We start from the raw sequence: 13,358 nt of genomic DNA, 5'->3' as shown, positions 1-13,358 counted from the left end.
TGGTATGTGAAGTGGAAGTAGCGGAATTAATTACTGGAGGAGAGAGAGTCCAGATACTGTTGTGTGAATTAATAGAAAATTTTATGTACCAAATTGTGGTATTTTAAATCAGAGGAAAAGAATTGAGTATTTTACTATTATATTGGTATGATTGACTACCTATTGGCATTTTATACTAAAAATATCAACCTTTCTCATAGTATAAGAATACACAAATTCCAGATAATTTAAAATTTGAAAATTTAAGCTTAATACAACTAAAAATACCAAATAAAATACTTATACATTATTGGAGTGCAGAAGACATTTTTTACCAAACTAGTTCTGGGAGAAATATACTAATATTATTTAGATTTTTTGTATGTTTTTGTAGGTTTGAAACTTTTAACATGAACAACGTTAAAAATAGTAGGCATTAGATTTACAATAAATACAGTCCTTAATGTGTATAAACAAAACAATAAATATAGTACTTATAACATGTGTACAAAGGTGAGTATATAGAATGCATAAACTACTTCCACAAGCTAATAAAAAAATAATTACAGTAAACATGGATAAAAGATATGAGCAGGCAATTCAAAGAGGAAATAAAAATAGTCCAAATAATTATGATAATACATCTAATCTTAAAACTATCTGTGAAAAGGTAAATTAATCACAACAGTAAAATATTAAAACATTTCAATACATATGGAAATGGTTAGCAAAGGACATATTCAAAGAGTGCTGGTAGATGTATAAATTATTATAGATTTCCAAAGGGCAAGTTATTAATATGTGTTAATATTTAAATTACATATTTTGATTTCTACTTCCATTTTTAATATTATATTATACAAAACCATCAGCATATGATCAAAGATATATGCACATATATTAATTGTATGCATAGTTGGAAATATTATTTATACTATTGGATATTTGGCAAGGAACCAAATATTCACCACTATGGAAATAAATAAATAATGAACATGTTAATGTGAAGAATTATATATGTGCACTTTTTAATTGGGAAACCACCGTAATATTTTATTAAATATCAAAGCAAGTCACAAAACAAGTTTGCCATATGATTCCTTATTTATACGTAGGTTTTTAATTAATGACACAAATATAAAGTATGGAAACATACATGCATAGCTGTACTATCTGCCTTTGCATCTGATGACAGGAGTTCATATATATATGTGTATATATACACACATATACAGTCATATATATATAAATTAAATATATATATACACTCACATATGTATATTAGAATAGCACTTGAAAACCAGTGTGTGTATATATACATACATATAGGCATATGTATATATGCTTAAGCATATATATATATATGTATATATATATATACATGTTGCAACAAGATTTCAAATGCTCTTCTGTATACTTAAGTACTACATGAAGTTTACATAGTGAGTTTTCATTATTTGGGTACTTTTAAATTAAAATTACAAAGGTAGGGGCTCCTGGGTGGCTCGCTGGTTAAGCATCTGACTTCGACTCAGGTTGTGATCTCTGGGTCCTCGGATAGAGCCCTGTATTCAGCTCCCTGTTCAGTAGGATGTCTGCTTCTCTGCCTCTCTCTCTCTCCCTGACACTCCCCTTACTTGTACTCTTTGGCTCTCAGATAAATAGATAAATAAAATCTAAAAAAAATTAAATTGTAAAGGCATTTTTTGTAATTTAAAATGACCAAACATTTGTTCATATATTCCAGACTGTTGACATTAGCATATTTTTGATAACTTCAATCATATAGAACACAGACATTTTTCAACCAAATTCCCAATCTCAGCATTATATCTTTCATATGAACTTATTTTTGTTTTACTTCCCCAAATCTCTAAATTTAATTTCAAATTGTTAATAGATGTTTCCAGGACGAACTGTAATATAGAATTAAATATTGTTTAAACACTGCCAAAGAGGAACAAAGAAACAAAATATCATTTTACTACATCACTCCAATCTATCAGGTAATTTCAGGAAGTGGGTATCAAGTTCATCAAACTGAACACTCTTATTCCGGTCAGTCACAGACTGTCCAAACACATTCTTCATATAGATAGATATAGATAGATATAGATATAGATATAGATATAGATATAGATAGATATATAGATATGGAGAATATCCATATATATATAGTTTTTTATTGTTAGGACTGTGGCAAATCAAAAAAAGAGCATAGTGCTTCATCAGGGAAGGACTTTATGTTTTCTTTCTCCCACTCTCAACACAAAATGATGGTTCATTAAAAGGCTTACTGAGGAGAGAGGAAAGGTAGAAAGCTTCCAGAAAAAAAAAAAAAAGTCATTTGTGTCCCAATCACATTTTGTCCTGGAGCAAAATTATGTCTTTACTTGTTTTTGGCAGATAATCAACATTACCCACTAACTTGTGTTGCTATCAGTACAGCAGGTGAGCAGATGGATAGCAGGAACAATTTGATAGATGCAGAGTTCAGGAAGAACAGGCAGCTGCTCTGAGCCATACTCACACCAGGTGAGGACTTGAGGGGAGATAACAATGACTGCACAGGGCTTGCTTTCTTGGCAAAAACTGTTATTTGGCATGGAAGAAGCAATTTCAATATGTTGGTTGATGACTCTACAATGGAGACTCACACTTATTACAGGGATGAGCTTTATCCAATAGATTTTCCAGGAGCCTTGATATATAGATTTCTCAGTAGACACATTTGCTCAGGAAATTTTCACTTCTTATGTTTGCACTAGAACTCCTCTGTTATTTTCCTTGGAGTCACTGTGACAATGTGAGGATGTAGATGATTTAAAAGGATTTTTTTTTTAGTTGATAAGATTTTGGTCACCCTTAATTTTCTATCTGTGGTGCTGAGTTTCAACACCTGAGAATCAAGTTAAGTTTTATCATTGCTTTCCTGTAATCAAGTCTCAATTACGACTGCTTTTCAGTATTATTTTCTTATATACTCTAAACAACTGTAGGAAAGCTCTAAATAAAAAATAAATAAATAAACTGTCCCTATTTTGTGGAGCATTTAAAAACGTAAAGGTTCATGAAAAAATATATACAAAAAGCTTTTTTCATATATAATGCTTTCCAAAGTCAGTGTCTTGGATCACAGGGACTCAGAATCTCAAAGGACTGCCCAACAATAAAAGTAAGAAATTGTTGAATAATCATAAAATTTAGAGTGTTTAAGAAAAATAAAAATAAATATATGAAATGATATGGCAGTATTCAAATTATTGTAATTTTAAAAAAGATATTTATTTATATAGAGAGAAAGAGACAGAGAGAGAGAATGCATGTGAGCAGGGGGTAGGGGCAGAGGGACAGACACAATCTCAAGCAGACTCCCTGCTGAGTATGTACCCCCCTCAAACAGGACTCTATCTCATGACCCTGAGATCATGACCTGAACCAAAATCAAAAATCCGATGCTTAACTGCTGAGCCACGTAGGCCTTCCATCAAATTATTGTAATTTAAAATATATTATTATATAATATATTTATATAGTTATTATAGTATAAAAAATTAAGCTGACTCAATATATTTATTATATTATATAAAAAATTAAATTGACTCAATCTTCTATCTACATCACTCCAATAAAATCATTCTTGTCAAGATCGCCAAACCTTCAGCTTCCCAATTCTATTGATCTATTACTCAGTCCTCTTCTTAACTTCTTACTCAAGCAATTGAGAGACTGAATCCCTCCTCTCTGAAAAGTTAACAAAAGCAGGTGGACTGCACAGGTGGAGAGAATGTTAAAACCTGTAGAAACATATGCAAGGTGATACTTTTTCATTGTTTTTTACTCCCTCTGTTCCTTTTACAGCCTTGGCCGAAGGGTCTCATCTTGGGACTGCATGGGAGAACAATGGTGTGAGTAGCTGAAATTCTAAAAGAATCTGAACTTCTTTGCCAGAGGTACCCGTAAATATTGGCCTGCGGACCAGAGAGTATGGGGAAAATCTCAAAGAAAAGTGATCTGAAGAAGGAGATTTTCTGGTTTTAGTACATGTTCCCCCCAAAACCTTAGACTCACCCATCTGAGCTGTGTATGTGAAGGATAGACCCTAGAGTCATAGAAAAAGGCTTCAGAACTGAACTAAGATTTAAACCATGATCCAAGTCCTTGACAAATTCCTGAGTGGAGAATGTGTTGAACAGAACCAAAGTAGCATAATAAAGCCTTGACAGCAGCCACTTCTCACAAAAGGCAAGACGGAATTTGCAATCTGAAGGTAATTGTCTGCTAAAACTGGCGAAGAAACAGAAACAAAACAAAATCAACATTTTTTACAAGATTGCAACAGGACCCAGATTCCAAGCAACTTAATATTCGAAATGTCAGGATACAGTTCAAAACTTCTTGACATACAAAGAACCAGGAAAATGTGACCAATTCTGAAATGAAAAAACAATCAACAGATGTCAATCTTCAGATGACTCAAAACCTGGAATTGCCACAAAAAGATTTAAAATAGCTATTGTAACTATGCTACATGAATTAAAGGTAAATACAAATGAAATGAATGAAAAGATATATGTTCTCAGCAGAGATATAAAAATCATAAGGAAGACAGTACAGAGGTTCCTTAAGAAATTAAAAATGGAATTACCATATCATTCAGCAACCTTCTGGGTATATAGCCAAAAGCATTGACATCAGAGACCTCAAATAAATGTTGCTCCCTGTATATTATAGCATCATTCATAATAATCAAGATGGGAAACAAACCAAATGTCCATCAACAAATGAGTGGATAAAGATAATACGTATATACATACAAAGGAATGTTATTTAATCTTTTAAAAAAGTATATTTTGCAGTGTGAAACAACATGGATATATCTGGAGGAAATTATGCTACGTGAAATAAGCCAGTCACAGAAGAACAAATATAACATGATTCTACTCACATGAGATATCTAAACTAGTCAACCCATAGAAAGAGAAAATAAAATGATAGTTGCCAGGGGCTGGGAAAATAGAAAATGGGACCTTGCTGTTCAAGAGATAAGAAGTTTCAGTTACACAAGATGAATAAATTCTAGAAATCTGCTGTATAGTGTCGGGCCAATAGTTAACAATACTGTATATGTATTTTATTTGTTAAAAGGTAGATTTCATGTTAAATATTCTTGCCATAATTTTTTTAAAAAGAACCAACTGGAGTAGTAGATGAAAATTACAATAGCCAAAATACAATTTACTAGATGATGAATGGAGATAATAAGGAAAGAAGCAGTGATCTTCAGTAAGTTAACAGAAATTATCCAATCAAATGAAAAAACAAAAAAAGATAAAAAAAAAAAACTGTACAGAGCCTCAGGAACATACAGGATAATTTTTAAATGTTTAAAATTTATTCATTGGAATTCTAGGAAAAGAGATAGTGGGGCAGAAAGATATGTTTGTAGAAATAATGATGGAAAACTTCACAAATGTGGTGAAAGACATCAGCTTAAAGACTAAAGAAGTCTAATTCAAGAAGCAAATTTCAAAAAAAGGATAAATTCAAAGAAAATCATTCTTAGGCACACATTATAATCAAGCCTTGAAAACCAAAAATAAAGAAAAATATTCAAAAGCAGCTAGAGAAAAATAGACTGCATAGAGGGGAATAATGATTTGAATAACTATGGATTTCTCATCAGAAATCAAGAGACCAGGAAACAGTTGAATAGATATATTTAAGTTTATGAAAGAAAATATCTGTGAAGCTAGAATTCTGTATCCCTGTGTATATATGTGTATCTATCTATATCTGTATGTATAACATCTATGTTTTTATCTCTCTCTCTCTCTATATATATATATATCATACACTTCTCTTTCAGTCCCTCAGGAATTAAGTGAAATAAATCCACTATTAAAAAATGAAGTAATTTGTTAGAAAACTTGCTCTAAAAGAAATGCTAAAGGAAGTTCTTCATGCAAGTTCTTCAAATAAGTCTGTAAAGCACAAGGCCAACATAAAGCAATAAATTGTATTTTTGGTTACTTGGGTATGTGGAGGTTGTCTATTTGGATTTTGTGGTGTGTAATTATAATAGCAATAAAATACATTAAAAACTTAGGCATAAATCTAATAAAATATATGTAATACTTATATGCTATAAAAACAAATCACTAATGAAAAATTAAAGAAGACTTAAGTAATTGAAATATATATCATGTTTGTGGATCGGAAGATTATATATTGTTAGAATATCAGTTTCACCACTTGGGTCTTTACATTCAATGTAAAACCAATCAAAATCCTATTAAGACTTTTTGTGGGGTTTTATAAGCTATTTTTAAGGTTTATATGAATACTCAATGGAAGTACAATAGCCAAAACAATTAAAAAAATAAGGCAGGAAACTCATACTACCAAATTTCAGGATGTATTTTAAAGTTATGTCTATCACAACGGTGTATATTAATGAAGGAATATGAGATAAAAGCTACAGAATACAATTCTAGGACTAGATCTGAAGATATATAGCTAGTTGATTTTCAACAAAGGTGTTTATACAATTCAATGAATATAGGATAATCTTTTCAACAAATGATGTTGTAATAATTGGATATCCATAAACAACAACAGAAATAACAAAATCTTTCACAAAAATTAACTCAAAATGATTATAGACCTAAATCTATAAAACTACTAGAAGAAAACATATGAGGAAATTCTTGTGACATTTGATGAAGTAAATATTTCTGAGACCTATTAGTAAAGCGCAATCTATTATAAAAATCTATAAATTCATTATTTATGGGAAACAATAAAGATAAAAGATTCTTAGAGAAAATAACAGAAATTGTACTTAATAAAAATTAAGATTTTTATGAGAGAATAAAAAGGTGAAAATGTTTGGGGAAACTATTTGCAAAACACATATCGGATAAAGTACTTGTATCAAGAATATGTAAAGACTTCTTCAAATCTCAGTAGTAAGAAAATCAGCAACCCTTTAAAATTAATTGGCCAAAGATGAACAGTTACCACTACAGAAAAGATATATAGATGATAAATAAACCCCACTACTGAATTGGTAGTGGATAAGATAAGCAGAATAAAACAAAACTGGATTAACTATCTCTGTGGAATACCAAAGGGTTCATTAGTTTGGGACATGTCAAGATATTTCCTGTGCATAATGCTTTTGGTTTACTATTAGACTTTGGTAGAGATTTAATGTTTAACATCAGGTTGGGATGCTACATTAGCATACGAACTGGGCTGCCCATAATGAATGTAGTGTTATCGTACCCTTCAAGCCATGGCGCTGGAAATGCACCTAAACTCTCCATCATCAAGTATAAGAGCTGTATCTAAGATTGTTATTGAAAGCACATGGGAATTTCAGGAACAACTGACTTTGACTCCCATGCCTCCTAGTTCTGCTACTTTGTTCATTCTCTATGGCTACAATTTCTCAAAGAGATCTCTATAAAACCACTGGTGGAGTGAGGAAAAACGAAACAAAAATGAGTCCCAGAAAACAGATCATTCTGCACAATATACTAGCACTATCTGAAAGTGGCACAACAGCACTACAGCATCACTCATAGAAGGACCCGAAGAATAGTGGCTAAGGATTTAAGAGAAATGAGATTGAAATTGCTAAGAAGATCTGAGGAAAAAATATGTGAATAGGCCTCAGAATTGGAACAAGGTGTCAAAATATTTCTTTTCAATGTGAATATTCACCAAACAGCAACTACTATAGAGAGAGATTCTCAGTAATTTGTTAGACAAAATGACCTATTTTTTGGACGTCTGCCAGACTGCTTTCCCACACATTCCTTAAGTGTGAGCTCCTTAGCATGGGGTTTTGCCTACTAATTTTGATCTGGCTAGCCAGTGAAGAAATGATACTTCTGGAGAATATGCCAGCCACCACAAGAGAGGATGTTTACTATAGCCTGAAACTTTCATGGCAGGAGCAATGATTTCTCTTTCTAAGGACATTCAGTTTGGATATGGATTTCGCATCACAATCTGGAATGCTTATCCCAATGCACCATAGGTGCACTTATAGGTAACATCCAGTATCACAGAACATACATAGCATATCCTCTGATCAGGGAATTCACCAAAAGTGAGTGAACTTTGGCAATGTGCTTTTATCCATCAAATTTATTATTGTTATAATATCTATTATCTGACTACTGACCTAATATAACAATGAGATGGCTATCAGAGACTCAGTTAAGATGCTGGCTGTGTGACAGCATCTATCAAGTGGAGTATTTTCTTTCAAGTTGTAAAATGTTCTGAATTCATGATCAGCATATCATATTTCTCTCATAGCAGCATACTTAAGTCCAGGAGTCAAGGCGTGGAAATGGAAGGGACTTTGTCACTGTAAATGTAATAATTCACCGCAAAATGTTTGCTTCCCATCCCTGCAAATTCAGGCTTTTCTGGTTCCCAAAGGAGGATTGTTCTAACTAGGGAACTCAACACAAATTCCACTGAATTGGAAGATTACTTATGTCTTGGTCACTTTAGAACCAACAGGCACATATGGGATTTGATATACTGGCTGGTCTGATAGATCTTGATTATCCAAGGGAGATGGGATTGCTAATATAAAATGAGGTCAAGAATGACTATACTTGGAACCAGCGATGTTTCCTAGTACTTCCAAATCCATTGATAAAGATAGATAAGAAACTATAGCAATTGCATACAGGCAAGACTATTAATGCCAAAAAGTCTTCAGAAATGATAATATGGGTCATCTCCTCTCTCTCTGCCAGATAAATAACCATGACCATTTGAGGTGCTGAGGGCAAAGAGAATATTGAAAGGTAAGGAAAAGGAAGTTATAAATATCAACTGTGGTCACTGTGGTCACAGGACAAAAAGAAATGAAGACGGTCGCAATTATGCACTTTTTCTTTGCTTTGATTTATATATTTAATATATATTATTTAATATTTATATATTTAATATTTATATATTAAATAATCATATCCCTTTATTCCGTTTCCCTACAATTTAGCAAAAGGTGTGTTAATGGTTAACCATATTTCAGCATTTAAATTAGAAGCTATCAAAAGAAGGCTGTGATTTTGCTATGACAGGTATGAAAAGTCTCAAGGGGATTGATAACAATGACACAAAGGTTTTGTATCTTCCCATTTGAATTACCTGTTGGCAACTTGCTATCACCACTACCTCCTTCTAAGGTTGCAGGGACAAGATGGTAAGTACATTTCCCAAAATCCATTTTTCTGTAAAGTTCCAGGATAGATTTTGCCAAAAAAAAGGTACTTGAGTTACATAGTGAAGGTAGAAAAGAAGTTATTTTCTTCTGAAGTCATCTAGACAGATGTGAGATTCCTTATGGCTTCCCCAAAAGCTCCTGAGAACCATCTACCTCACCATTTAGAATAAACCAGATGATGAGAAATCAAGAGATTTCTCCTTCCTCTGCCCCCCCCCCCCCACAAGCCTCTGAGGTGAACCTACCTTAATGCTATATGCTGCATTCTTTTACTGTATTCTTTGACCTCTATGGCAGTTTCTCTGATCTTCAGTAATGATTTAATGGCTTCCTGACTTGACTTTAGCATACCCAACTCTTCCTCTTAGCTGCTAATTTCTATACTAAACTACATTCCCATATTACATAAACTGGTCTATGGGTTTGTTGTCATTTTCTTTGTTCTTTTTTTTTTTTTTTTTTTTTTTTTTTTACTCCTGACCAAATGCTGCTTCAAAATTCTGTGGTAGAGTTTGTCAGAGTATGTCAGTTAACACAGAGCCAATTTGTCCTAAGGTGGTGAGCATGTGCAGATCGCTACCAGTTTAATCAATACATTTGAAAGAAGTCAAGTTGATTGCTGAAAATAATTAAAAACAAACAAAACCCTGATTTTTTTGATTCCAGTTTTTACAATATCTGTATATTTTTGGGGATTCTGCTTCCCAAAATACTACTTGGAAATACCTTGTTAAAAAACAAAATTCAGTCAGGTAAATTCGAAGATCTAACTGGATTTATTATATGACTCATGAAATGGACAGCAATTCATCCAGCAAGAAGAAGGGAACTCTGAGTTCTACAAAATGGAGGGGCTTTTTTTTTTTTTTTTTAATTTGTATTTATTTATGATAGTCACAGAGAGAGAGAGAGAGGCAGAGACACAAGCAGGCTCCATGCACCGGGAGCCTGATGTGGGATTCCATCCCGGGTCTCCAGGATCGCGCCCTGGGCCAAAGGCAGGCGCTAAACCGCTGTGCCACCCAGTGATCCCCTGGAGGGGCTTTTGAGAAAGGAAGGTAGGGCAAGAAATTTCTTAGCAGAAGAAGAGGATCATTCCAGGTGAGGTTATTTTCCCTTAGCAGGAAAAGTAGAGGATTTTATCTTCCTTTGGGTGGGGGATGGAGAGGGCTCAAGCGGCAGATTATCTCATTGGTGCTCATCAGAAAATTCCTGAATGACTGGTTAAGATTTACATTTTTAAGGAAGATTGAACCTGCAATTAGATTAGGTCTTAAGCCAGTTTGATGACTTGACTAAGTGATGCCATTTTGGGCCTGTGGTTTTCTTTTTAACAATATGAGCATTTGTTGTTGGGTCAAGGCAAGTCATTTGTTTCGACAAAGTGGAATGGGGTATTGGTTTATCTGGGTGTCTTGTTTGACTAGGGAAGTTGTGGTTGAAATTGATAATTATAGGGCCTACCAGCTAAGAACCTTTCCACATATCTTATTTAGAAGAAATAATTTTAAATATAAAAATAAATGGTGACAAAGGCAAACTATAATTCCTTGCCACTTATTTGATACATTTATAAAATCAGGGTAAAAATAGCAGCTGATGTTGTGAAAATGTAAAGATGAAGTACTTAAAGATAGATTACACAGCGCCTGTTGTAAATATGGAATACATTCTAATTTACTAGGAAGCAGCAAGATTATAGGGACTGAGTTCATGCTTGCTAGCATTTTATGAGAAATTCAACAGTGACATCCTTTTTTGAATTTGTTAAGCAATCCAGAAAAATCTTGTATTTGTATTGACTTCATTTATTTCACCTATCTTGGTTATCATTAGATTGTTGAAATAAGACTCCTTCTGAGCCTTCTAATGCTAGTTTTTGCCTCATAGTCCTCTCAGCCAGGGCCAAAGTTCCTGGAATGCTTCAATTGTGTATGATCATCTCATAACATAATTGGTGTCTATCTCAATTTGAATTAAGTGTTTGCATTGGCTGGCAGAAATTCAAAGAACAAGAACTAAATGGTTTGTTTTGTGGGGAAAAAGCAGATGTGAAATAATCCTTAAAATAAGCAACATGATGCTTTCTTGTTAATGTAGTATAAAGATAATTATGAAAAATATTTTTAAAAATCTACTTGTTTCTTGGAATCTTATAAGAAAAAATGACTTCTACTTTATTTAGAAGTAAAAATTTGCTAAATTAACTAAAATTACATTTCAGCATATGCTAATACCAACACTAACTCCACACAAGTAGAGGAAACTCAAAAATACATTTTGATGACCATAATACAGACTACATTAAGAATTCATTGCTGAGCTCTATTTAATGTCTAGTTTGCTTATATCAAAAAGCTCACCCAGCCTTGCACAGTTTTTAAATAAAATGTATAGAATGTATTTTTTCACTAAAGTGTAAGAATTATAATGAGGTCAAATAAGACTGTGCAAAAGAATGAAATATAATAGAAAATAGACAATATTGATATTAATTAAAAGTAGTCTAAGCAATATTTCTGATCTGGAAAATATATTGTCTCCAAATAGTAATTTTATTCTTTCTTTCTTTCTTTCTTTCTTTCTTTCTTTCTTTCTTTCTTTCTTTCTTCTTTCTTTCTTTCTTTCTTTCTTTCTTTCTTTCTTTTCTTTCCTTTTTCCTTTCTTTCTTTCTTTCTTTCTTTCTTTCTTTCTTTCTTTCTTTCTTTCTTTCATTTACTTATTTGAGAGAGAGTGCAAGCTCCAGCAGGGGTGGAACAGAGGGGAAAGGAAAGGAACAAGCAGGTTCCATGCTGAGTACCATGTCAGGCTCCAACACAAGATCCTGAGATCATGAGCTCAGTTGAAATCAAGAGTGGAACGCTTAACCAACTGAGCCACCAAGTTGCCCCTCAAATAGTAGTTTTCAAATATTAATCATTGTCTTTTTCTTATCTTTTGTTCTCACATCCAATCAGCCATCTATTCTGTTATTTCCCTGTTTGTCTCTTTAGTACCTTAATTCTGATTTTCATCATCACACTTGAAACCCTACAGTAATATTCCAGTTGCTTTTCTTTCCTCCAATTATCAAATCCATTTGACCGGCTCTAAGATTAATTTTTCTAAAATAATAATTTTATTATCATAATTATCTGGTGATGGCCTTTAAATAGTTCCATTGTTTTTGCTCTTTATTTCTCTTTAGCTGTTTTGACCTCTCTCAGACTTCACCTGTGCCCTACTCTTTGTGGATCAAGCTGCTAGTCTTTGGTGGACTTTGGAGTAAGACAGACCTGATTTGACAGCTTGGTTTACCTTTTGGAAAAAAAAAAAAAAAAAGGTTTTACTTATTTGAGAGAGAGAGAGAGAAAGAGAGAGAGCATGTTTATGCACCTGCAAGCATGAGCTGAGGGAGGGGGCAGAGGGAGAAGGAGACTCCCGGATGAGCAGGAAGCCCTAAGCCCTACTTGGGGGTGACCCGGCCCTTGATTCCAGGACCCTGGGATCATGACCTGAGCCAAAAGTAGACAATTAATAGACTGAGCTACCCAAGTGCCCTTTGGTTTACCTTTAAACTGTTATTTCGTTGAGTTCTTCAGGCTAAGTATTATATGATTTTTCTGCTAACTGGGAGAAAAATAATATGGATGCCTTAAAAGACTGCTGTGAGAATTAAAATGAAATAAGCATATGCTGGCTCAGTGCCTGGCAAGTAAATAAACATTAACTATTTAAAGTATAATTTGCTCTAAATTTTTTTTAAAAGCTTAATGTAACTCAATGTTTCAGAAGATAGCCCTTGTCTTTGATTGGTCATATATAACCAACCGGAGAGTTTGCTCCAATCTTTACCTCTGGCTTTTCTGGTCAAATTACTCTCTCTTGGGCAGCCCCGGTGGCTCAGCGGTTTAGCCCCGCCTTCCGCCCAGAGCGTGATCCTGGAGACCCGAGATCTAGGCCCGCATCAGGCTCTCTGCTTCTCCTTCTGCCTGTGTCTCTGCCTCTCTCTCAATCTCTTTGTCTCTGAATAAATAAATAAAATATTTAAAAAAATAAATTACTCTCTGTTATGCTTTCTCTTCCAGGAACAACCACTAAACCTATTAGAAAATCCCAAAACTCTGTACTCTCCCATATAGGA

The 13,358-nt window shown here is 33.5% G+C and overlaps 1 protein-coding gene and 1 long non-coding RNA gene across 9 annotated transcripts in view; one reads left to right on the top strand and one right to left on the bottom strand.

The window, feature by feature from the left end:
* LOC144287926 (uncharacterized) overlaps window positions 1–13,229 on the top strand; it is a 49,094-nt gene extending 35,865 nt beyond the window's left edge. Inside the window, exons 2-4 of the long non-coding RNA XR_013355755.1 lie at window positions 3,841–3,932; window positions 8,766–8,816; window positions 12,423–13,229. This is a non-coding gene — a long non-coding RNA (uncharacterized LOC144287926). The remainder of the gene's footprint in view (window positions 1–3,840; window positions 3,933–8,765; window positions 8,817–12,422) is intronic.
* LOC144287924 (uncharacterized) overlaps window positions 1–13,358 on the bottom strand; it is a 398,850-nt gene that overhangs the window by 151,443 nt on the left and 234,049 nt on the right. Inside the window, exon 6 of one of the 8 annotated variants that reach the window (XR_013355750.1) lies at window positions 11,934–12,532. The exons of the other annotated variants lie outside the window; for them this stretch is intronic. The gene's annotated coding sequence lies outside the window, so the exon portion shown is untranslated. Of the gene's footprint in view, window positions 1–11,933; window positions 12,533–13,358 lie in introns of those variants that run through there. 8 annotated transcript variants of the gene reach the window in all.

Source organism: Canis aureus, chromosome 17, assembly GCF_053574225.1.
Source record: "Canis aureus isolate CA01 chromosome 17, VMU_Caureus_v.1.0, whole genome shotgun sequence".
Taxonomy (NCBI): Eukaryota; Metazoa; Chordata; class Mammalia; order Carnivora; family Canidae; genus Canis; species Canis aureus.
The sequence above is the reverse complement of the archived record's forward strand: the minus strand, read 5'-3'. Positions and strand labels throughout refer to the sequence as shown.